General features: G+C 31.5%; 1 protein-coding gene across 1 annotated transcript in view; it reads right to left on the bottom strand.

Moving 5' to 3' along the window:
* Dmd (dystrophin) overlaps positions 1–27,796 on the bottom strand; it is a 2,094,227-nt gene that overhangs the window by 1,970,841 nt on the left and 95,590 nt on the right. The window lies entirely within an intron of this gene.

Genomic DNA, 27,796 nt, shown 5'->3' with positions numbered 1-27,796 from the left:
GTATGAAAGATTTAATCTTACTACATCCTTGTCAGCTTTTAGTATTGTCACCATTTTTTTTTCTTTTAAGCTTTAACCATTCTGATAGGTGCATAGTGAAAACTCATTGTATTTTTAATTTGCATTTCTCTAATGGCTAGTGATATTGAACATCTTTTTGTGTACTTATTTGCCATCCTTATATCTTCCTCTGCAATATGTGCTTTCAGGCCTTTTTCCTTATTTTCTAAAAGGATTGTTTTTGTTTTAAAATTTGGTTTAGAGTGAACTTTATATATTTTATATGGTTAGTCCTTTGAGAGCTCACAAAGAAAGATGAAGAAAAGAAAAAAGACATGGATTAAAAATAGTAAAAATATAAACCATCAACCAAAATACTCTAGAGTAAAAGGGAATATAATAAGTCAAAGAAGGGTAGGGGGAACCTAATGGATGAAAAGCAATTTTACTTACTTACATAGGTTAAGCTTCAACCAGAACTAAAATACTTTTGTTGTTGTACAAAATATTCATAAATTATAAATTATCATTATTATTATATAATATATTAATATGTATAAATGGCTATTAACAACAGCTTTCATTAAAGTGTTAAATAGGAACTTACTCCAAATATTGAGAAAACTTTGGTTCTAGGGAAACAATGATGAACACAATATTTGAGGATTCATGGAACTTATCATATGCTCAGAGCAACTAGTATGAATTATTACACACATACATTTGGAATCCTAACAGTGCTGTGTGTTATAGACTGATTTTATGTAGTAAGAAAATTTCATCTACCAGGGAACTCTGATGCCTTGTGAGTGGAAAATAGTGTTATCTAGGTGAAAAAAGAGAAACAGAGAAGCATAGGTTCTAGACAAATAGAAAAGCATGTGCAAAAGCCCTGAAGTGGAAAGAAGCAAGAACTATTTATACAAAAGTAAGTCAGTAAAGTAATAAGTCAGAAAAAGCATGATGGAAGATGAGACAAAATAGGTAGGCAGTGTCTAGGCCTTGTTTATTTAGCTTCTTTTTATCTTGTTTTTTCTAATAGTCAAGATAAAGTAATAAAGTGATTAAATGGATGATCATAAATTCAAAATTGACTGAGTGAATAAATTTTAGAAAATGGATTAGAGGGAAGGGGGAACAGGCAATTCTGAGCAGCCAAGAAGGAAATGGCTGCTGTATGCCTCATGAAAAAAACTAGATTGGGTAATTGTAGAGGAGAAGAAAAAAATTGAATGAAATGATATCTGGGGATAAAATCCACAACAAATGCCAATGGTTTAGGCATAAGCAAACATGAGAGATCAGAGTTTCAAAGATGAATTAGGTAATTGGCCTGTGAAACCTGAATGAATGACATCAACATTTAATGATAAAGAGAAGGATGGGAAAGGATCAGATTTCATTGGATGGAGGAAAGTTCCATTTTAAGCATTGTTATGGTTTGGATATCTATTGTTCCCCAAAACACATATGTGAGATAATGCAAGAAAGTACAAAGGTGAAATGATTAGATTATGAGGGTTGTAACACAATCAGTGGCTTAATCCACTCAAATGGATTAACCTGGTCGTTACTAAAGGCAGGTAGGATGTAGCTGGAGAAGGTAGGTCACTGGGGGGATGTCTTCCTGGTGAGTGGAATGCTCTCTCTGTTTCTGGGTGCCATGTTCCAAACTGCTTTCTTTGAGCACATCATTCTACCATGTGTTCTGTGTCACCTCTAGCCCAGAGCTATGAAGTTGGCCTACCATGGACTGAACCTCTGAAACCATGAGCCAAAATAAACTTTCCCTGCTCTACATTGTTCTTGTAATGTCTTTTGATCACAGCAGTGTAAAAGCTGACTAAAGTAAGTATTCAGAATAAAGATGCCTTTGTCACATATGAATGGAAATATCAAATTATAGTTCTGAAATTTATTGGAGAAAACTGAGTTAGAGGTAAACCTGGTTAGTTATCTGCAAATAAGTATTTAATACTATAGATGTGGGTATAATGACCAAGAAAAAGATTAGAGAATCACACTAGGATTTGCTCCCCCTAAAACCGTAATGTTTAAATGTTGAGAGATCAGTCTGCCATGCAGACTGAAGAGAAACACCACCCCAAACCAGAAAAACACAGTTCACAGATGTCTAAAGAAGACAATATTCTTAAGTGAGAATAGTCAATATTAATCACAGCTGCAAGTTCAAGAAAAAATGAAGACGAAATTTTGTCAATTGGTTTTAGCAACTTGAAATTCTTCCCTTCACTTGAACTTAGTAGGGTAAAGCATGAATAGAAAGCATTAAATTTTCAGGAAAAAGAAAAAAAATATTGCTTATATTTACTCCAATTAATGTATATAAAGAACAGAAAAAAGGCAATGCCTCATTTTATTTTTGTATTTTTACCATGAAAGAAATGAAAATTTTATTTTCTTAAAACATTATGAAAAAAGGAACCACTAATAGAGTTATACACCATGTTTAATATTAAAATAATATGACTAATATAATCTTAAAGAATAAATAACATAACATTAAATTAACATTATCCATTATAATTGGAGAATGGCATATGGACATAATAAATTGTTTTCCTTTTATTTTCCTGTGTTGTAATTTTTTTAATATTTTCCAAATGGAAGAACTGATTTAGCATTGTTCTACTCACAATTTAAATGATTTTATAAATATGAGTAAAGACAAATACTTTCAAATTTAAACCACTTAATTTCTAAGTAATACATGTGTATGTTTGCATTTGTCACAGAAATAGAGAGATCTATGCACATAGTAATATTGAAATAAATGAACTAAATTTGTTTCATTCACCATACTGCCATGAAGATTTTTTTTCCTAGAAAAATAGTATTCACCCAATCTTAACTCATCTCATACACTAGGGAAATCAAAGACAGAGAGTATGGAATTAAGATGAACAAAAATTGTGTGTGTGTGTGTGTTTGTGTGTGTGTTTGTGTATGATTCCCTTTTTAAAAAAATTATACATCTTAGTGTTACTTATGGCAATAAATTATAAAAAATAGCATTTGTGTATTTAATACTGTAGAACAGTACTATATTTGATGGAATCGTCATTCCATTGTTTGGAAATTAACATAATGCACATCTGAAAATGTATTTTTAGCATGAGATTTATTTCCATAGCTTATCCAAATATTAATGACTTCATAGTTAAGAAATAAAAAATACAAATTTTAAATAAGAGTTAAAATTTATATTATCCATTTTTTTTACTAGCCAGTTACTGGACAATATTAACAACTGTATCATGAAAACCAGATATGAAAATCATCAAACTTTTAGGAAAATAAATCAGTGAGGATTATTTCTGATGCCCACTTACTTCCCACTCTGATCTATGCATCTAGACTCATTCTGCTCTATTGTGATTTTCAATTATCATTTAATGTGTAGATACATGTACACACATGTCTCTTGATGAAAATAAAATTGCTTATGAAGTCAAATAAAATCTGAATACTATTTCTGACCTTAGAAATGGGAAAACCATTGTCAACATTTTTGTGTGGGATGCACGCTGCTTAATGACAGGGGACTAATGTGCTTCATAGCCTAATGCTCACTCTCTGTTTCTGGTGTACTCTAGAATTGTATATTGTACATTATATACACATACACAATATACAAGTATGTACAACACTGTCTATAATCAACACAAAGTAAAATGAAAAATTAGTTTGTTAAAAAGCAAAAATTATAGTGATTTAAATAAAATCCTATTTATGCAAAGTAGTACTCAAAATAGTACTTGTTCTTACTGTCATATTAATCTATGCAAATTATTTTTGTAGAATATTACTAAACTGTAGTCATGTGGGCCAAGAGCTCAGTTTTCTGTTCATGTAGCACAGTTTTCTGTACATCACTGAAATAAAATTGGAAGGAAAAACTACTGAGACCATAAGGAAGCTAGCTATAGATACTTTTAAACAGAGCTGTATTAGTTACTTCGTTTGATGTTTTTCATATTCACATGGTGTGAAGATTGAGATAGGAATAAAATCATAAAACAAGTTAATTATTATAGATATCACCACACACAGCTCCCTGTGAGTATCTGGAGCATGAACGAACAGTTTTTCAGTACACCTTAGTTTTTATCTAAGAAAATGTACCGTACCAAGGTCCATAGTAAACATGTAAGCAAACCAAAAATTACTATAACTTTTTTTCACAAAACATTCTCAATGGAACATGTTTAGTTCTTGCGAGAAGATATTATGATTCTTGCCATTTTGTTTTATTCCATCCTTTTAAGATTCTCTCCAAACCTGAGAGGATGTGGCAACTAAGAGTTTAAGGATCTTTAATCTTACTATCATTGTGCCACTTTTCAAATACTGACTCTGCCACATATCAGCTGAGCTACCTTAGGCAAATTACTTAACTTCTCAGTACCTCATTTTCATCTGTTCAATATAGATGAATATATTCCCCACCTCCTACAGTTATATGGCAATTATCTGAGCTACATGTGATGCACTCAGAGAAGTGCCTGACACTTAGTATATAAGCATGATAAATGGCATATATATCACTAAAGATTAGATAAACCTGGAATGGTGCTATACACATACAAGGTAATATCAATAACTATATATGTAGGAGAAATCAATGCCTCATTAATCCTTGTCTTTGCATCACTACCCCTTCCACTCATCCTATAATCCACAATTCCATATGCTCATTCTCTAAGGACTATTTATAAAGGTAGATAATTCAATGAAAACTTCCATAATCATATCATTCGTAAATAATCATTTATGTTTGATTTGTGCCACACTTTATAACTCTCTTGATATTTTATAGCAGTTGTATACCTATACGTGTGTGTGTGTGTGTGTGTGTTCTCTGACTTACAGAGTTGTAATTTCATAAAAGGCTGAGAGAACACAGCAGGTGTTCAAAAATGCTTAGTTAGAAGCAAGTAAAAATGTAATGGTGAAAAATTTGCTCAATATCTTATTAATATTCTATCTAGTCCTACTTCCCCAAAAGCTAACTGATAAGTACATTATACTCATCCATGACTAAATTTCAATTACTCAAATACCTTCTACCTCTTCAGTGTGATTCTGGTTTTATTTAAACTGAATTGTCAATGTTTTCTAAGTATTTTCACCATTTTTGCCGATTTAAGAATAATCAACTCTACTAATGGTTCTCAAGAATTTTTAGACATTTCTCCAATAAGCATCTATATTAACTAAAACAGCATTAAATAAAGTGCAAAGTTACCTTGTCATATCTGTGCAATTCTGTATTCTCTAAAGGATGATTTTTCATATTACTTAACAACTCTGACTGAGCAATTGAAATTCAGACTATGATAAATGTTTTACACTGAAGGCTCATTTCATTATACAGTAGTCAGTTGAAATGGGGTTTCCGAAGAACGTATTTTTAGGAAGTGCAGAGTACAGGAAAAAGCGGAATACATTATACAATTTAAATATTTATTGAAGCTTTTCTACTAAGGCAATATTTTGGTGATATCTCACTGAAATAGCAATGTGGAAAAGGAAATTGGGGTAAATAGATGGCAGAGACTGTGGAAACCAAGACACCTGGTGCTGAAAGTAAGTTCCTCATTCACAAAGTCATTAAATTGGAGATTGAAAGCAACAGCCCTCTTTACAGAAATATTATTTGCTTACAATTTTATCACTCTATCTAGATGTTTTCTCTCTGATTTTTTTAGAATGTTTTTGTCTTCCTAATTGAATTCCTGACTTTCTTTTTTTCATGCTGTAGATTTTTCTAACTGGTCTCATCCATTCTATGGCTCACTCATTTTAATCCCCAATAATAACTTCATTTCTAGGCTGCAGATCCCCATAACCACAGTTCTCACATTCTCCATCAAAAAGCTCAGCATCACCATCCCTAATCCTTCCCATCATTCCAGTTTCCCTTCCAATTTTCTTGTAAATGGCACTATTATGCACCAAATTCTACAAGTCATGGAGGATGCTGCATACAATTGAACACCAATTGCTATTGATTCTCTCTCATAGAAAAATTCTTATTAGACATACTTCTTTCTTTTTTTTTAAAGAGAGAGAGAGAGAGAGAGAGAGAGAGAGAGAATTTTTAATATTTATTTTTTAGTTCTCGGCAGACACAACATCTTTGTTGGTATGTGGTGCTGAGGATCGAACCCGGGCTGCAGGCATGCCAGGCGAGCGCGCTACCCCTTGAGCCACATCCCCAGCCCTAGACATACTTCTTTCACCTCCAGTGCTACCATTCTAGTTAAAACCACCTTCTTCTGCACTTGGGGGAGCTATGAAAATAGCTTCAGATTGGAAGCCCTTCATCTACCCTTAGCACTTCCTAATCCTTTCTTAATAAAACTGATATTCTTTAAAAATGTGAATATGTTCATATCAGGGTTCTGCCTAAAACTCATGAAATGCTATTCAGTGCTTGTGTAAAAACAAAAATAATTCCCATGACCTTTAAGGCTTCCTGTTCAGACAATTGGACCCCAGCCTGCCCTTTAAGCTACAGGCTTGTTTCACACTCTCCCTCACTCACCATTCACTAGTAAAACTGACTCTCTTATATTTTTCTTCATACCAGTTTTCACTCTCACAAATGTCGCCCTCTCTGAGTGGAACATTTTCTCAGTGGAAAATAATTCCCTAATTCTATTTTTCTTCTTATTTTGACATCCTTTTCTCAGGAAGACCTTCTCAATTTCTAAGACTATTCTAGAGCTCAATATTATACATTCTTATAACAATGTGGTCTTTACTCTGTAGGTCTTATCCCAAATAGGCAATTTAAATAGTACGAACATATTAATATGCACATCCTCCTCTAAAGTAAACCTTTATGAATTTGCTTGTTTAGAAGATTATCTCCAGAGTACAGCATAGTCTTAGCACAAAATTGGCAATCGATATATATATATATATATATATATAAAATATATATAAATTTTATATATATATTAATTGCATGGATTAATATATATTAATGAATGGATGGATAACAAATCATCAGCTATAGGTTCTTTAAATAATGATCATCCAAAACCACACAATACAAACTTTATGGAGCCACTGCTTTTGATATTTTATTTCGGAATTTATTTTGAGAGCAAATCTATTTCCAGACATTTAAAGTAAAACATTGCAAAGGCCTTAAGCTTGAGCAAAGTGAACCCTTTTGATAACACTTGGTGCACTCTGACACAGCCCATTAGAGACAGGGTGTGTACACCTAATCCAAAGGAATCCTCCAGCTCTTCAGCAGCTGTTCACATGGCTCCTGCCCTGCCCTTCAGCCTCTACTAAATCAGGATTCCTCAGCTGTCTGAGCTTCCCGTAAGCTCTTTAAGTTAACCACCTAGGAGCCAATATTGCTTATGCTCTTTTAAGTGTAATTTCCCCTTTTCTTTCTCAGTTATGTGATAGCCACTGTGATTTGTCACATTCACTGATAATTTTTTCACTCTCCCAACCATTTTGATAATATTTTGTCCAATCAGTCATCAATTTAATCCTAACACTGCCTCCTTAAGCACCAACCTAAAAGCAAATTACTCAACTTTCTTTTGATGAAAATACTTGTGCAGTTCTGATTCTGTTATTTTTTTCTATTTTATTCCTTTAATACATCCCCACACAGTTTCCAAAGCTAAAATCTGTACTTGTAACAGTGTGTTGACTCCCTTGCCCTTTAAGTCAGCACTTAGGCTAAGGTAACTTTGTTACTGTAATCTGATAAAGGAGGAGGCAAGTTGTGTGCAAATAAAGATGAGTGCCAAGAATGGGCAAAAAGCTACTGATGTTTATGCCCTTTTATAGTCCTGATTCGGTGACAGTCAAGCCAAAAAAACAGAATGGGAAAGCGGGGGAGCAATTTCAAACAAAAGCTTAGGAGAGGGTAAAAACTTTTAAAAAGGTGACCCCTTTATTTGCCCATAATATGGAACCATATAGAACACTATAATGCTAATTGTGCTCAATTAATAATGGTCTTTTAAAAGCAAATTTGGAAAGAAAATATATCTAAAAGTTGAAGCTAAATTGACAAAAGACTGTGTAACTTTAGCATATGTGAATTCCTCATTGTTGTACTCATGTGATTTAAGTATTTATTTAATATAAACTAAAAGCATGAAAATTCAAATCTCTGCTTTTTTGGAGCTTAGAAAATTATTTTAACCCTCTTTGAAACCCATTTAGCTATCTACGTCCTTCTTTTATCACATGGATAAATATTGGCTTGAATAATGAATGCAATTTAATGTTCCTCCTATTCATCAGAGCCACCACATTCTTCCACTTAAAACAGACAAAATACATAAACTAAAATGAAGTGAATAATTAAGATAGAGGCAAAGCTCTTCTTCAGATTTTTAAAAACTTGAACAGAAGCATGATGACAGTAAATATGTTAAACTAGCCATAAATATATTCCAACTCTCAAATTTCGCATAAACATCAGTTTTTCAACATTTTAAATTTATGAAAAATTAATTCCTTAAAATTATATGGATTCAAAATATTGAGTTAAGAATTCAGGAGGAGTCATTTATGAATGACAGAAACAACAGCAGCAACGTTTTATCAGTGTACCAAAGAAATGACAGCTTCATTCCTGCTACAGAATAACTGTTGATTCTCCCTCACTTTCCATTAGTGAAGAATAGTGTGCATAATTACAGAATGAAAGTGAGGCATTGAGGCAGAAGGCAAAAAATAATAAAGGAGGAAGAGGAAGAAATTGATTTCTAAATCCAATGCTGACTGCTAGGAATGCCTGTTTTCTCAGGGTTTAATACTATGCAAAGCCAAATTTCAAGATTGTAGGACCCCAGAAAATGATTGGTTGGGTTCACCTTCCCAGATATTTTAAATGATTGATATCAGATTAAAATACTTAAAATGGTAGACTTCTGGAAATTCTGATATACCCTTTTGAATATAAAAGTAACTGATATTTGTGAATCACTTATATGCAAATCATAGTTTCCAGATTAACAGGAAAATACTTTAAAATAAAGACTCTAAATGCGTAAAATGGCAGCCTTTATGGAAGAAGAGAGCTATGAGTACTGCCCTTTGATTTTTTTCAGGGGTGATTGTATGTCCATGACATGAAGATTCTTTTAAGCATGAGCCACAGGGATCATTTCCTTTCCTTATCCTCATCTGTCTTCTGTGAATTTGTGGTAGAGAAATTTCAGGTTCCCTTAAAATACTGGAGCCAATATGTTTATTGTAATTTTTAGTTTATTTTGCCATATTCAGGGAATTAATAATGAATGAGGAAAGAGAAAGACTATATATACTCTGGGTGTTAAAGTGTTTCACAATCTCTGATTTATAAGATCACATTTAATATAATAATATGCTGCAGCATAAGGGGAAAAGGAACTTTCATTCCCAAACTCCAGAAAAAAGTAAGCCAAATTATTTTATCTGTTAATCTTGAAACAATATTTGCACAGAAGTGATTCACAAATATCAATTACTCTTCTATTTAAAAGGGGGTATCAGAATTTCTGGAAAACATGTTAACTTCTAATATTAAGTAGAGGGAGATTGAAATTTTACACAGTTTTTAGAAAGGAGTCTGTGTGTGATACAAGTAGTCAAAACCCTCAAAAATTGAGAAAATACTAAATATATACTATACTATCACCATTTTAACTTACTATGACATTGCCATTTTCACTTTCATATTTGCACTAAAATAGAGTTTGAAACTTGAAAGATGTTTCAATATTTTATATTGTGAAACTCCAAGAAAGTTTCACTAACAGATGCTGTAAGCAGAGAAAACGTGAAGACCACAAAATGTTTGTTTGCTTATATAGTTTTGAAGATCAGCATGCTGCACAGAAGGTGCTACCTAAAAAGAAATATTTTCATGAAACTCTGCTATGGAACTTGGTTGCATTTAATAAAAAAGTCTTACTTCCCATACTCCATTCTATGACTTTCCCAACAAAATTTTTCAATATGAGCCTACTGCCTTGATAAAAGAACACAAACCTCCTAGGACTATAGCAGGACTTTGTGAGATAGAAAACCATTGCCTCTCTCTGAATCCAATCAAAACTTGCGTGTACTGTATAAAAATAAACCAAGGTCATCATTATTCCTTGTCATTGTGATTTGGCTCGCCTTCAAATTACATACCCTGTATATCTGAAATAACTGTACCGCCTCCATTAACTGAGTTTGACATCACTTTAATCAATGTATCTTTTCAGAATGAAAGGCAGAAATGTCAAATTCCTACCATTATAAATTCTCTTAACTCTCTAATCTGCATTAAATAAAAGGCTGTCTTTGAGAAATAATATATGCTTTAAATAAATATAACTAGCATCAATTTTATTTTAAAATGTAACTAGGACAAGATTCAACCCTAACAAATTTCTCCAAACAGAGGTGATAGCCCATGAAACTCTTAAAGCTTCACTTGTAGGGACCCCTCCCAAGACGTATCTAATTTTTTAATTCATATTTTAATATTATTTTTCTTAAAAGAGCTCCCCCAATTGTATAGTCATAAATCCTGAGTTTTCATGGTTTGTTCTATTTTACTACTCAGAGAATATTTATGTCTTATTGATCAATTTCTTACAAAATAATGTTTAAAATAGAAAATTTTTTAAAAAGATGAAAAGAAAATCATCTCTAAGTAGAGATTAGTTTCTGATCAATTTCAGTTAATATATCTTAGAAAACTACTCTATGGTTTAAATGTGTATGTATGTATGTGCGTGTGTGTGTTTACACACACACACACACACACACACACATTCCTATACAAAAATACTATGTTTCTTGTATTTGCAATGAAATAAACAATAATTTGATGAAAATATGATAAAACATGCTAAATGAGTTAGGGAAATATTAGAATTTAAGTTGAAAAGAGCAGAAAAGTTTGGGAAATCACTTTGATTTGCTCTTTAGGTACAGTCATAATAAGATAAAGCAGAAATTTTAAAATCACCTGATTCTTCCAACACAAGGAAGATTTTAATCTCTTTATTTAAACCACAGAAGTGGTTAAGTACTTGACAATTTGTTTTATGCAGTAAATGATTTTGTCTATAAAGATTTTGAACAAGTAACACAGGACTGAAGAGGAAGGTGTACTAGTATTTCTACCCAAATCATGAATTTTCTGTTTCAGTACTGTATAGCTGGAATAGAGTCAAGTACTATCTTTTTCATAAATAACTTAAATTTGCATAAAGTATTTTAAAAGATTAATATCACATGATGTATTCTAATGTATTTTCTATAAAATGTCATATTACACAAAAATCTTATTAAATTAAAAAGTATATCATCAACTTGGAACTGCAATCTCTCTTTCATAGTTAACATGCCTTTAAAAGATTCTACAAATGATATTCTAATAGATGTTTTAGTTAGGTCTCAAGATGGTTTGCATCTTTAAAAAAAAGCTCAATAAAATATCTATTTTCAGTTAATCATTTGATTAATCCTTTGCAATTCATAATTTGAGAAATTCTAAAAGTAAATGATATGCATGTTAATATAGTGACCTCTTTTAAATGGTAACAATTTTAGTTAAATAACAGCCAAATGTACTGTTTTAAATTTTTCAAACTAAGACAATTTTAAAAACTGTATTCAAATGTCAAAAACCCAACTAATAATATCTTGTTCAACAGTAAAACTCAATATATAATATAACCTTGAGAATATCTTCCTTTTGTCTTAAACCTATTGTCAAGTTACATAAGCATTACTTGATGGTTTTAAAATGCACTATAGTAAAAGTCCTACAGGGCATGTCCCAAAAAGGTTATCTTTCTTCAAACTTTAAGAATTTAAAATCTTACTTGAATATCTATGTCAGAGGAGTGTAAGGTTGCTTTGCTTCATAACAGAATTTCATCTTTGAAATTCTTTCAGAATTCCTCTAAGTAATAATAAATGATCTTAATTTTGTAGAATTAATCATCACCAGTAATTAATTTTGATAGCATTATAAATTAATGATATGATAGAAACAAATACCAAATAAAAATGTGCATGTGTGTGTTGTGTGTTTGTGTGTGTATTTGTGTGTGTGGTATACCGTGAAGAATATCTCTATCTATCTATCTATCTATCAATCTATCTATCTATCTGGCTTATAATGGTAGTCATAGAACAGTTTTTCAATTAGAAAGCAATACTGATGCTCAGTAAAGACATTTAAGATGAAAATGATATAAATGTTATACTATGAAATCTGTTATCCAAAGTAAATAAATGGACAATGTTAATTTATTTACAGAAACTTTTTATGAGTTTGTTTTCAGTGTTTTTCTAGAATTTGCGAAGCATTACTTATTTGGAGAGATTTATTTATTTCGTTCTTAATTATAGGCATTGTCCTCATGTCTATTTCAGAATAACTATAATCCACAAGTCAAAAATAGGGGAAAAATATAATCTCCTTCATCCTTCTCTTTAGGACACACTGTCCTCATCATGTATTATTTTTATGTATTTCTATTATGGTTGCATTACAGTTGACTTAAATTCTTCATTAGTCATTATAGCTTTCTTAAAAATAAACAAATTAGTCACATTTTTATATAAAAGCCTAACTATAAAGCTTCAGTGAAATGCTAGGTCATGAAAAACATGAAATACCATGATGACTTTACTGCAAAATATGATCAGAAGTCTCAAGTTTTTGTTACTTCCTAAATAAAAGACTTTCAGGTTATTTGGCAGCACATATTTACATTACTTAAAGAATTCTCATGATGTGTGACAGAAAAGAGCACTCAAAATTTTGCAAATAATATGAGAAAGTAACTTGGAAATTAAATCTTTATCAATATTTTTGCACATGTTATTTATCCATCACAATTTTTTAAAATTCCCCCCCCCCCCATGATATGCCTGATATATCATTTTCTAACCTTTAGGTTTCCATGTCATTCCCATTCAGCAGTTAGTTCACTGAGAATGTCAGGTCATTACCATTCATGTAACCATTACTAAATATAGAAGCATCAATCAAAATAATAATCCAGATTCACAAACTACTTTAGAGCAATCAAAATAGTCTGTTACATACACTCAAAGCTAGTTATGCATATTCTATTCCTTCAGTGGTTTCTTAAATAAGAAAGATATGTTTATTTTATTGCAAAGATAATAACTCAACTCTACCTAATTTCTATTGAAGTTTTCCCAGTGAGAAACATCTACACCTGAATATATACATAAACATATATTATAAAGTATACTGAAGATAACATTTATGTTTATTCACAAACTAGTGTAATAATTTAAAACCATTCTGCCTAATCAGTGAGCTTGTCACAAACTAAACTTATGCTACAATTAAAGATATTTTAAAATTATTTTGTACTTACAACAGTCCTCTACTTCTTCCCACCAAAGCATTTGGAAAAAGAAGTATTTGTCGAAGCAGCGATAGAAATCTTGGTAAAAATTTCTCCCAACTTTATTGCTCTAGTAGGCTTAGGAATGAGAAACCAATAAACTTCAGTAGCCTTGAAAAAAAAACACTTCAGTTTTCCTATTCGTTTTTCTCTGAAAGCAATTGTCTCCAAGATCTGAGTCCTGTAGGGGGAAAGTGAGTGATCCTAACACTGAGTGAGTCAACATAGTAACTGATGCCAGGATTTTGTAGAGGCCTCTGGATATTTCAAATTCCAGGACCTGCGCACAAGCAAGTGACCCGCCTTTTCTCTCAAGTTGGTTTCCCATAATAGGACTGCCCATGGACACTACATATAAGGTTGTGCTTCCAGCATGGCAAGTCCTGCAAATTGAAATAATGCTCAACTGTGTTCTGATTAACATCCAAGCCAAAATAGCACAGTGGACATAATTCTTGCTCTCAAAGTCCTCTAAATGCAAAATCTCTTCAGTACAGAAGAGGAACAATAATTTTCTGTAACTTTTATGTAAATTTCTAGAATAACAGAGCAGAAATCTTGATCCAGAATTAACTTTTAAATTAACTTTTAAATGCCTTGCCTTTTCCCCCTCCTTTTAACAACAGAAAAAAAATTCATTCTACTGAACAAAAAGAAATGTCCCAAATAATCTATGCATTTGTTATGAATCTCCTGTCTACCACAGTTAATTTTTACCCTTGGGATCCAATCAAAAGTCATGTATTGATGATGCCAACAGTCGGAATAAGAGAAGCAGCAGCAGAATGTAACAGCTGAGTTCTGAAGGCAGTATGTGAGTGGGTCTCATGGGACAAGTTTTCTTCTCAAATAAAGAGCACTCTTATAATGGAATGAAGAAATCCTCCTAAAATGCTAAATTTTACTTGTGGATTATGATAAAAACATCTTCACTAGAAAATTATTCTTTATTTAATTTCTTTGATGCCAATTATTAAAGTCATTCTTTTAAACAGTGAGTTAATGACAATTAAATGGTTCTCAAAAAAGTTTTTCTTTCTGTGTTTAAGTGAACACAGTTGCAATATGTCATTCTTCAGGTTTATAAATCATTCTTTGCCAATAAAAAGACTTCTTTGTCTTCTAATTATATTTTATGCAACAAGTGAGCTCAATATTTATAGAGAACATCAGAAACACTTTTTAGAAAGATATTTATTTTGTAATTATAATGATCCCCACTAAATTATTTGAGTGCTATTTTTAGTATCATTTCTTTCAGTGGCAGATACATTTTCTATGTCAATCATTCAATTGCTTAGCATAGAAAGAGAAAAAATATATGGGGAAAAATGACACTGAATCGTACTAAGATTTTTACCTTAATAGTTAATTATATATTTTATATTTTTCAATGTCATCATCATAAAATTGCCACTGACCACCAAATCACATGTAAACTAACGGATGAGGCCTAACTTTAATTTTAGATATTAGTATTTAAATTACTATTATAAAAATGGACTGAAGAATTAATTCCCATATTTAATTTCATTTTCTCTCCTTAGTTTGGTTATTTATGTATGCACATAAGCAAAATTTCAAAACAAAATGAGAAAAAAATGTTTTAGGACTGACTATGATCCAATTTTGCATGTTAACATCATTGTCTTCCTGCACTGTAAGCTCCTTTACATCTTGTCCTATGAGTTTTATATATACACAAACCCACCATTAGGCCACCAACTAGCAGCAATAGCATCATAAATGAACTTCTTAGAAATGACAAGTACATGTGAATTCTGGAAAATCAGAAACTCTGGGGGCAGGAGCTAGCAGTCTCTGTTTCACAGGTGATTCTAATGTATGGTCAACTATGAGAAAACCTGAAGTACATGGTTCTAAAAACAACTGTGGTTCCATTTATACAAAAACATGCTCTAGGTAATACCTGAGGTACAAAACAATGATTGAATTTTGACTATCCTCAGGTAAATTTTAATTATCTTTCAGGTTTAGTCATAATCATAACTTATTTATTACCTGTAATAATTTCTACATTTTGTATAATACATACACTTCCCTTAAGATTTTATAACATAGGTGAGTAAACATACTTAAAATAACTGGAAAAAGTGAAAGTCATGTAAAATAACATGTAGTACTAACACAGTGAATTTTCCAATTCAGATCATGTCACTATTATCCTGTGACCCTTAATCACTTATTGCTTTCATTTTAATAGTTTTCACAATAACTATATCTGGAAGGTCTTAGGGGCCCAATTATAAAAGTCACTAACCAAGGAATTTTCTCAGGTTCCCCATGTTAATAATTGACACAGCAGAATTTTTGAAAAATTATTTAGCTTTTTGTTTCAAAATAAATATAAATCCCCAAGAAGTTGCAAAGATAGTATACAGATACTCCATATACTCTTCAGTCAGATTCTCCCAAAGGAGCAAACTGTAACTATACACAACTATGATACAATATCAATCCAGGAAACTGACATTGATATAATGCATGTGTATAGTTTATGTCATTTTATCACAACTTCACAGAACTGTTTCATCTTTATAAAGACTTTCCTCATGTTATCCCTTTAGTCATTTCATCCACCTTCCTCAATCATCCCTAAATCTTGTCACCAACTCATTTGTACTCCATCATGTCATTTCAAGAATGTTAAATAATTGAATCAGTTGTGACTTTCTGAGATTGTCTGTTTTTCCCACTCAGCATTCTCAAGTTTCATTAAAGTTGTTACCAATGGCTTATTTACACTTACCATTAAATAGTATGTCATGGTATACATGTTCTATGGTTTGTTTAACCATTCATCTTCTATAGGAGATTGCAGCTATTTCCAAGTTTTTGCTAGTGAAAATATAGCTGCAAAAAATGTCACATATAATTTTCCTTTGATTTCTTTGGAATAATGTTGAAGAATGAAATTATTTGGCCTCATTATGGCAAATATATGTTTAATCTTTTAAAGACATTGACAAAACATTTTCCACAGGTACTGTGACATTTTACATATCTATCAGCAATGTGCAAGTGATCCAGTTTTTCCAAATTCTCACCTATATTTGGTGTTCTTAATTTTATATTATATTCTTTATTCTTACATATGTAGAGATACATCATGACGGTTTTAATTTGAAATTCCTTAATGGTTAATGTCATTCAACATCTTTCTATGTGTTTGCCATGTGAATGCATTTTTCCAAAGGTTTATTTTTTATTTTTTTGTAGTTGTAGATGGACAGTATGTCTTTATTTTATTTGTTTAATTTTACGTGGTGCTAAGGAAATAACCAAGTGCCTCACATGTGCTAGGCAAGCATTCTGACACTAAGCCCCAGCCCCAGCCCATAAATTTTATTTTATTGTGATAAGAACACTTAACATGAGTTTTACATTCTTATTTTTTAAACTGCAGAATCCAGTATTATTGACTATAGGTATAGTGTTGTACAGTTACCAGATCTCTAGAACTTATTCATTTTGCAAAACTGAAATTTTATATCCATTGATTAGAAACTCCCCATTTCCTCCTTCCTCAGAAATATAACCTCCAGTGAAGTGTCTGTTAATATCTTTCATTCATTCTCTAATTATATATCTTTCTTTTTTTACTGCTGAGTTTTGAGAGCTTTTTATGCATTCTGGATATGGATCTTTGTTCAATATATAGTTCACAAATATTTTATACAAGTCTAGAGCTTATTCTTTTATGCTCTTAGCATGATATTTGAAGCAAAATTTTACCTTTTAAAAAAGTTTAGTTTGTTGATTGTCTTCCCTTGATAGTATTTTTGGATTATGTCTAAGAACTCTTAACTAAAGATTTAAGCCATGAAGGCTCTGATTTTTTTCTTCCAAAATTTTTATCATTTTATCTTTACATTTAATCTGTGATTCATTTTAAATTTATTTTTTATAAGGCATGGGTTTAGGTTGAAGATATATACTTTTTCTTATAGGTGTTTATTTGCTCCAGAAACATTTGCTGAAAAGACTATTGTTCTTCTCATTGACTGAGAGTTGCACCTTTGTCAAAATCAGTTGAGCAAATTTGTGTGGGTCTGTTTCTGGAACAGCAGTTCTGCCTTATAGATAATGTGCTCATCCCTCTGCCAATGCTATACCACCTTAATTACTATTGATATTGTGTCAGTTTAATTTAAGAATTGGGTAGAAATATCATTCTGACATTATCATTCTTTCACAAAATTATTTTAGAAATTCTAGGTACTATGTTTTAAGATATTAATTTCAGAAGATTTAAAAATAAACCTACAGATCTGTTAATAAAATATATTTCTGATATTTTGATAGGAATAACATTAAGCTTACAGATAAATTTTTGGAGAACTGACAATTTTACTATACTGAGTCTTCTAATCCACTGGTACAAAACATATTTCTAATATTTAGGTCATTTAATTTTATTGTATTATACTGTGCTTTTAAACAGTATTTTATATTGTGAATATATTATAGTTTCGTACTTCTAACATACCTATAATGGCATTACAGGTTCAGTATCCCTTATCAGTATCCAATTAGGTTGATTGGACCAGAAGTGGTCTGGATTTCAGATTTTTTTTTTCAGATTTTAGAATACTTTCACATATGTAATGCAATATATTGGAGGTGATACCCAAGTCTAAATACAAAACTGATTTATGTCTTATGCCTGTATTTGAAGGTAATTTTACACTACAATATTTTTAGTGTATTAAAGTTTTGACTGACCCATTGTATGAGGTCAAGTGTGTATTCTTTAACTTGTGGTATTATGTTGGTACTCAAAAAGCTTGGGAGTTTTCAGCATTTCAGATTTCAGATTTTAGGACTGGGGATTCTCTGTCTGCACTGTCTGTTACTTACGTGATTGCCCAAAGAAAAAGAAAACACTAGAAGTTCTATAACCAGAATTATGAAAAAGAAGTATATAAAAATTCTATTAATATATATACCTGATGTGTATGTTGTTGATTTTAAATAAGATTGTAATTATTTATACACATGAATTAACTAGACATACATTTTCAAAAATTAAAAGCATATTTTTACATTGAAATCATATGTATGGAATCTTTTTTTGTTTGTTTGTTTTTTGTACCAGGGACTGAACCCAGGGGCACTTTACCACTGAGTCACATCCCTAGCCCTTTTTTATTTTTTTAAATTTTGAGACAGGGGTCTTACTAAGTTGCTTTGGGCCACTTTAAGTTGCTGAGACTGGTTTTGAACTTGCAATCCTCCTGCCTCAGCCTCCCAAGTCACTCAGATTATAGGGTGTGCCACCATGCCTGGTTATATGTTTTTAAAAAGTGTTCTTTTTGCTTATAATTTTATGATACATACTGTAAAACGAAGGCTGGCCCTTGCTTATGTTTCAGTTTAATAGTAATCCTTGTATCCTAAAATGGATTGCACATTAATTAGAAAGAACTGAGTATAATAAACTTCAAAAAGAATAAGGAGTGAATGCTTAAGTAATGGAAAACCCTAAAGGCATTATTTCATGCTAATTTGGAAGGACAGGGTCATTTTCCAAACTTATTAAATTATTTAACATAAATTCAAGTACTATGATTAATACAGCTTCAGAGAATAAATAAACTGGGAAAAACAGGCTTGATAGCTAAGATATTTAAATAAAGCTAAAAAGTTTATTGATTTTGGAAAAATCATTCTGGGCCAGTTTTACTTTTTTCACATTAATTCATATTTGTTGAAATGTTACACATTCTATAAAGATATAAATGTCTTAGATGGATTTTAAAAATCTTTCTTTAGGTAAATTCAATGGGAAAATATGGTATTTTGGGAGCTAGTTTATAGGTACTAAAGCCAGATAAACAGAAACAAGAGAAATAGAATTAAGGAAATATAGTGATTTCCCATAATAACAAAAACCTGTTGATATTTTGATAGGAACTACATTAAAACTATAGACTAATTTGGGGGAAATGACCTATTCACTATGTTATGTCTCCCAGTCCTATGAGCACATTGTGTATCTCTATTTACTTACATCTTTATTTGGATTTTTAGTTGGTAGTTGTGTAGATAGTGTACATATTTTGTTAGATTCATAAGTATTTAGATTTGGGTGGGCATGTAAGTTTCTACATTTAAAATTTTGGTTTCCACACTTCATTGCTTATCAATAAAAATATATTTTAAAAATGTTTATTTATTTCTTTATGCAGTGCTGCTGATTCAACCCAGGCCTTTTGTATTCTAGGCAACTGTTGTACCACTGAGCTACGTAACCAGCTCCCATAATTATTTTTTAAATTATTATATTGTGGTAAGTAAACTTAATATGAGACCTAGCCTCAAATAGATTTTTAAATGTGAAATAGTGTCATTGTCTCTAAATACATTGTTTTACAGTAGATATCTGGAACTCATTCTTTATACATAACTGAAACTTTATACCCATTGATTAACAATTGATTTTTTTTTTTTACGTTGAGCTTATATTCTGAGATTTTGCTGAGCTTACTATTTGTGAGAAATTTTATATGTTACCTAGGGTTTTCTACATAAACTACCATAATACCTACAAGGTAGGGATGATTTATCTCTTGTTTTCTGAATTTTATGTTTTTGTTTACTTTTCTAGCAATTTTGTGCTGGCTGGAACTTCCAGTACTATGAAAAATAGCAGAGCTGAAATGAGATGTCTTTACCTTGATCCTAATATCAGGAAGAAAGATTTAAAATCTTTCACCATTATTATGATGTTAGCTGCAGGATTTTTTTAGATGTTCTTTATCAAGTTCTTTATCAAGGAAACTCTTTGGGATTCCTACTTTTCTGATATGTATTTTTTAATGAATGTCAAATTTTGTGATATATTTTTTCTTGCATCAATTGATATGATCAAGTGGTTATTCTTGAGCTGCTTAATATGATGTGGCAAATTTTGTTAAGGACTTTGGTCTCTATACCCATAAGTAATATCTGTCTGCAGTTTTTTTGTTTGTTTGTTTGTTTGTTTGCTTTCGTACTATGCTTGTTTGGTTCTGGTATCCATACTTCTTGCCTCGTAAAAGTATATTTGAAAGTTTTGCCTCCTTTTCTGTTTTGGAACTTGACAGTTCTTTTCTTTCATCACATGAAAAATGTCATAACACTTTCTGCTGGCTTCTATGGTTTCACATAAGAAGTTTTGTGTTATTTGAACTTTTTTTTTTCCTTATAGATAAAATGTCCTTTCTCTTTCATTACTTTTAAGTATTTTTTTTTGTCTTTTCAGAATTTGATGGTGAGTATAAGCATGGGCTTCTTGGGGTTTATTCTGTTTGTTCACAGAGTTCCTTGCATCTTTAGTGTTTTTTACCAAATTTTTCAGCCATTATTTCTTTATTTACTTGTTCAGCAGCAGCATCTGTTTTTTCTCCTTTAAGGCCTCTGATATCATGGATCATACATCTTTCATTATAATCCCACAGGTCACTGAAGATCTTTTCACTTTACTATTTTCTTTCCTGTTCAGTGTGGGTAATTTCTGTTTTCCTATCTCCTTTCCTGTGTACAGGTTTTCCCTTCTGTTCCCTGTTGAGCCCATGTATTGAATTATATTTTGATTTCTATATTTATTCAGTTATAAAAATTAATGTTCTATGTCTTCTCTGAGATTGTTTTGTTTGATATTTTTGCAAATAAGTTTGTAATTACTTGTTGAACTATTCATTTTTATGATGGCTGCTTTAATATAATTGCCAGATAACACTATCTTCTGTGTTATGTTGGTACAGTGGTACAGGTGATTATTGATTGCATTTTTTTTCATTCAAGTTGAGATTTTTCCCTTTTGGCATTTTAGATATTATCTTATTACACTATTGATATTATTGTAACTGGCTTTCTGTGACACTGTTCTGGAGGAGGATGGAAGGGGATACATTTTGCCTTGTCAGTTTTCATGTTAGATTACAGACCTAAATGTAAAGTATAAAACTATATAACATGGCAGAGAACTTTGATGATCTCGTGTATTTTGATAAATTTTTAGATATAATACCAAAGGCATGATCTAAGAAGGAAAAAATTAAGCTGAACTTCATGAAAATTAAAAATTTCAATTCTAGAAAAGACATTATCAAGAGAATAAAAAGGCATTTTCAGAAATCATATCCAATAAAGAACTATTATACAAAATATACAAAGAACTACTAAAGTTAACAACAAACAATTTGATTTTTTAAAGTAGGAAAAACATCTAAACAGGTATCTCAGACAGAAGATATAGAGATGGAAACATAAGCATATGAAATATTGCTATCATATGTCATTAGGAAACTTGAAACTAAAATAACATGTTGCCAACCATATACCTATGATGTTCCTTAGTAAGTAAATGAATAAATAAACTGTAACACATCCAGAAAATTGATGCTAAAAATAAGTGATCTATCAAGCCATGAAAAGATAGTAAGGAAAGTTAATTGCACATTACCAAATGAAAGAAGTCAATTTAAAAATGCTTCATACCATAGGATTCTTACTATATGACAACATGAAAGAGAAAAAACTATGGAGTAATTAAAAAGATAAGTGGTTGCCAAGAATTAGAGGTTAGGAAGAGATGAACAGGAAGATCATGGAAAGATATTTAAGTCAGTGAAACTATGATAACTATAATGGTGGATACATATGACTATAAATTATTTTAAATTCACAGAAAGTATACCAAGAGTGAACCCTAATGCAAAATATGGATGAGTGTTAATATAAGTCCATCAGCTGTCATAAATTGTAATAATTGTAACACAACTCTGGTGTGGGATGTTGATAATGATGGAGGCTATTTATGTGTGTAGGCATGAGTTATATGAGAAATCTTTGTACTTTCTCAATTTTGCTGTGAACCCAAAAGTGCTATAACTACAAGTTATAGAATCAGCCCAGGTGCCCACGAATAGATGAAGGGATAAAAAAAATGTGTTATATATACACAATTGGGTTTTATTCAGCCATACAGAAGAATGAAATTATAGCATTTGCTGGTAAATGGATAGAACTGGAGAACATCATGCTAAGCGAAAGAAGACCGACCCAGAATGTCAAGGGTGGAATGGTTTCTCTCATATGCATAAGCTAGAGCAAAATAAGGAAAAGAGAGATGAGTTCTCTCATGAAAACAGAAGAAAGATCAGTAGAGGAAGGGGAAAGATGGGGAGGTAGGACAGATGGGAAAAAGGATGACCAATAGAAAGAAATTAATCAAATTATGCTATACACACACACACACACATCACAGCAAATTTCACCTTTATATATATATATATATATATATATATATATATATATATCAACCATTTAAAGAATCTATAAATGAATAGAAGAAGACCAGTAGAGTAGAAGAAAGCAAACAGGGAGAGGGAGGAGAGGAGTAAAAGGGGAAGTACTGGGAACTGAATTGGAACAAATTATATTCCACTCATGTATGATTATGTTGAAATGCACCTCAATATTATGCTTAAACTTCACCCCCTTTTCTCACATGTTTATGTATAACTTTAATGTACTAATAAAAGCATTTCACAAACCACGTGTATTTCTGTACACTAGCAATAAGCATGTAGACACTAAAATTAAAAATATAGTACCCTTTACTCTCACAAAAAATGAGGTAGCAAAGTATCTTCTGGACTTATATGATGGAAGGAACAATATGCTATAAACATAATCAAAGACTATAAAATTAACTGGAGAAACATATTGTTTTTGTGGATTAGAAGACTCAACATAAATATACCCAAATTGATATACAGTTTAGCACAAGTGCTATTAAGATCCTAGCGAAATGTGTGTTGGTATATGCCAGATCACTCTAAAATTTACATTGAAAGGCCACAGAACTACAGTAGTCAAAGCAATATTGAAAAATAAGATTGAACCCTTGGGCTTGGGATGTGGCTCAAGCGGAAGCATGCTGGCCGGGTTTGATCCTCAGCACCACACAAACAAAGATGTTGTGTCCGCCGAAAACTAAAAAATAAATATTAAAATTCTTTCTCTCCTCTCTCTCTCTCTCTCTCTCTCTCTCTCTCTCTCTCTCTCTCTCTCTCTCTCTCTCTCTCAAAAAAAAAAGATTGAACCCTTATTGTATAGTTACAGTAGTCAAGTTAATGTGTACTGGTGGTGGGATATATACACAGATCAATGGAAAATATTGAGAATAGATATAAATCCACACAAATATGCCCAACTGATTGACACAAAGGTTCAAAAACAATTAGTGAAGCAAAATAGTTTTTTTACTAATGGTGATAGAACAAGTAGAAAATAAAATTAAACAAATAAATAGATAAAGTAAAATGTCCTTGACATAAGTCTCATACCTTATAAAAACTGACTAAAATGAATGAAGAATTTTAATATGAAACAGAAAAATATAAATATTTTAGAAAAACATATGATAAAAACTTCAGAGTATATAATTAAGCAGAGTTTTAAAGTATGATGATAAAAGCATGTTTCTTAAAATGAAAAAATGATAAACTGGTTTTCAACTAAATTTTAATATTTGATCTGGAAAAAATCTCTGCTAATATGTTGAAACACAAACTGTACACTGGTAAAAATCAGAAATCAGGTTTTTGGTTGCCCGGGATTAGGGAGTAGGTAAAGGCAGGAAGGAGGTGGATCTGGCTATAAAAAGACAATATAAGGAATCCTAATGGTGATAGAGATATCCTGTATATTGATTGTACTTACATGAGTATCCTGGTTATGATATTGTACTATGGCTCCCTGTGATATATTACCAATGAGAGGGATTGGGAAAATGGTGCATATAATCATTTTGAATTACTTTTTACAATTGAATATGATTCTATAGTAATCTAAAATATGTTTACTTTAAAAAGAGGACAACATGATGGATTTAGCTCATGAACCAAAGTTTGCAGACCTCTTATATAGGACATTAGTCTATGTACATACAAAGAAATGTAATGGTAAAACCATGCTGTAGAGCCTAGTGGGGATTAATTGGCATCAATGTCATGTTTAAATACTTTTACTCCATTTTTGTTAAAAGGCTATTCTGACAGGGTTCTTTAACATAGATAAAAGTTATAATTCTCCAGTTCAGGAAGTTTTAAATCTGCAAATAAGAATTTGGAGTACCCATTTAAACAAAATATTTGGAATCAAGGAAAAACTGACTCTAAATGCCACCTTTCTGTCACTCAATATTCAAAAACATTTCACAAGTATATTTATTGAAAACCCAGACCAAGTTATTATTATACAAGAAAGAATAAGGAAACAATTTAAATCCATGTGGATGACATTTAGATTGCAACTTCATCAAACTTGTGAGCTCAAGTCAAAATCCTTTCCTAATTTCTTTCTTTAAAGAAGTAAAAATAATAAAATAAACCCCACCTGTTAGTATACTTCAGTTATTTTGCTTTAAATACCACCAAATTTATCTAATGGCAAGGTCAGGTTTTTATCCTGATAATATTTTTTTATAAAGATTAAAGTAAGTCCTATGAAAGAGGCACTAAGAATAGAAGATGCAAATATTTTAAAGCCTAAAATTTGAGGACCTTCTTATTTTTGCATATTTTCAAGCATATGATCATGTGTAAGCTTTACAAGTGTGTTTGAAGAGTTCTGTGAAATGGATGAGTCTAAACCTTAAGCTTTATTCTTTTCCTGACAAATCTCCATGTGGAAAGGATAGGTCAGAGAAGCTTTTTGTAGCAGATAATATTCCATGTGCCATTTCTCCTGTGCGTGTGTGTGTGTGTGTGTGTGTGTGTGTGTGTGAGAGAGAGAGAGAGAGAGAGAGAGAGAGAGAGAGAGAGAGAGAGAGAGAGAGAGAGAGAGTCTTGTTCAGTGGTGTTCTATTTTGAATATCTTATTAAATAAACCTTAAAATAAATAAAAACATGTATAAATAATGACCATTTATAGTTCCGTTCAAAATTTTTCCTGAGCCCCATAAGTAATATACTTATTCACTCAAGCCTGAAAGTGGGAGCCTGTTATGGAGACCATGAAAGTATTTTATTTAACTTTCAATGAGGTTTCAGAAATAGACTGAATTTAGAGAAGGATAAAGGAAAATAATTTATGTGGGTTTACATCCCAAAGTTCCATTTGAGTTGAAAAAAAATCTAAAAATTCTGTTCTGGTTACTTAAAAAATAGCCTTTAACTTATATTAAACATTAAAATATTCCAAAATAAATTACATTCAACGATGTCTCAAATCATGAAAGCATTCACATTTCTGTAAACATTTTTTTTAACTGAAAATCTTATGGTGAATCTTCAGGGTTGACTTTCTTTTTTAAATTTATTTGAGATATTGAGAATTCAGTTCAGTTACTGATTTTAGATTTAAAACATTTTTCATTATCAGTAATTTTTGCCTTCAAAAACTACATATTTTTATTCATGTTCATAAATGAGATACTTTGGATACTTTAATATTCTAAGGTAATACTTCAAAGAACCTAGAGAAGAAAATAATACTATAGATACAAATGAATCCAAATTTTTAAAAGAAAAAAAGTGGAATTTATAGAAGGGCTACCTCAATAAATCAGCAATTTGAAAACAAGGAAGTCTGATAATAGATCCTGAAGGATAGTTTGTACAAAAATGATAGATCCTGGTGTTGAGAAAAGGTTAAGAGCAGCAGTTAAATCCATTACAAAATATAAACTACATTAGGCTTCCACTTATACCTATATACTATCTTTTTTTTCAAATTTCTTTCAGCATTTGAGAATGAAATAACTTATAGTTACAATGAGGTAATGCTGAATGTAAGCTACTAGTTAAGGTATCCCCTGATGCTGAATGAAGTAGGGCAATGCAACATTTTCTCCTTGCTTTCAGTCCAGTTCTTTCTTCCTCACTGGTAGAACAGGTATCTTGCAATAGAGTATTCTTATTACCTCCTTCTTGATCCTTAACATTGATGTCATTCATTTCTCTTATCTATAGGTCTGACTATTTAATATTTGTTGTTACTATTATTATATTGTACACAGTTATTTTTCAGATCAACTAGGAATAGGAAGAACAAGTGATTTTTATTTTACTTTCATTTACTCCTTCTCTAATGTACTTCCATTTTTGTATGTAGATCCAAGTCTCTGACCTCTATCATTTTCTTTCTCTCTGAAGTACTTTTGGCATTTCTTGCAATGCAGGTCTGCTGACAATTTACCCCTCCGGATTTGTTTGTCTGATAAAGTATTTATTTCTTTTTCACTTTTGAAGGATAATTTCACTGATACAGAATTCTATGTTGGTAGAGATTTTTTTCTGTCAAAACTTTAAATATTTCATTGCACTTTCTTTGTAGCATGGCCCACTCCATTTTATGTCCTCCTTTGTTCTGCTCTGTGACTGTGAGGTTGACTCCAATAAAGTACTTCTCCTTAGCACCCTTGCTAACTCACCCTTGCTAACTCACCCTTGCTAATTCGTATCCTTTGGTTTTTGCCAATGGGAGGCATAATCAGAAGACAAAGAAACAGAGAGGTCTAGAGCATTTCTTCCCCATGTATTCCTACCTTCTTTATTCCTTGTTTCTCACTGTGGAAGCTTACATCCCTACCTATCCTTTAAGAGTCCCCTCCATTGTTCAGTTTCAAATTGGATTTAGAAAATATTATTTTATTCACCTGACTCTTCAGGCTTGGTAAGAGGGGACATGTCACAAACTGCCTACTGTAGGTAGTCTCAGAGTGCCTCAGTAGCTTCTTTTGTTTCCTCTAAACCCACTCATAATTATGTAGGTAGTTCCATTATTGTGTTTTATTGAACCACACATGTTGGATTCTATTTCTTAGCAGGGTCATGAATGTTAAAAGAAGATAAGAAAAATGAATAGCTTCTCCTTTTAAGGTCATAAAGTATAAGAGGAAAACAAATGAGTTGCATAGTTACTTTAATGTATGTGCATGTATAAACAATATTTTCATGGGTATATATAGTGGTTTGTATTTTATGTACCAACTAGAGCATGAGATTAACTTTGGTACCTCCATACATATTTTCATGTAGAATTTTCACTCAAGAAGTAATAGCTGAAGTAATATGCAATGTCTTATTAGATCAGGAAACATGTAATAACGAAGCTGGTAACAATATACTCTACTTAAGGATAAAATACCTAAAAAGGTGCATATGAATGTTTCTGTATGCATATGTAAATCACTTCACAGACACACACTCCACTCTTAAATTCTGATTCACAAAACTAAACTAAATTTAGTGACTATTAATAGATCAAAATTGTGGAACTTTCATGCTTTTCTATGCAAGCACATGGTTACGGAAAGGCCTTATTGCAATGCTGCA

The sequence above is a fragment of the Ictidomys tridecemlineatus genome, chromosome X (assembly GCF_052094955.1).
Source record: "Ictidomys tridecemlineatus isolate mIctTri1 chromosome X, mIctTri1.hap1, whole genome shotgun sequence".
Taxonomy (NCBI): domain Eukaryota; kingdom Metazoa; phylum Chordata; class Mammalia; order Rodentia; family Sciuridae; genus Ictidomys; species Ictidomys tridecemlineatus.
This window is presented reverse-complemented; position numbering and strand designations above follow the sequence as displayed.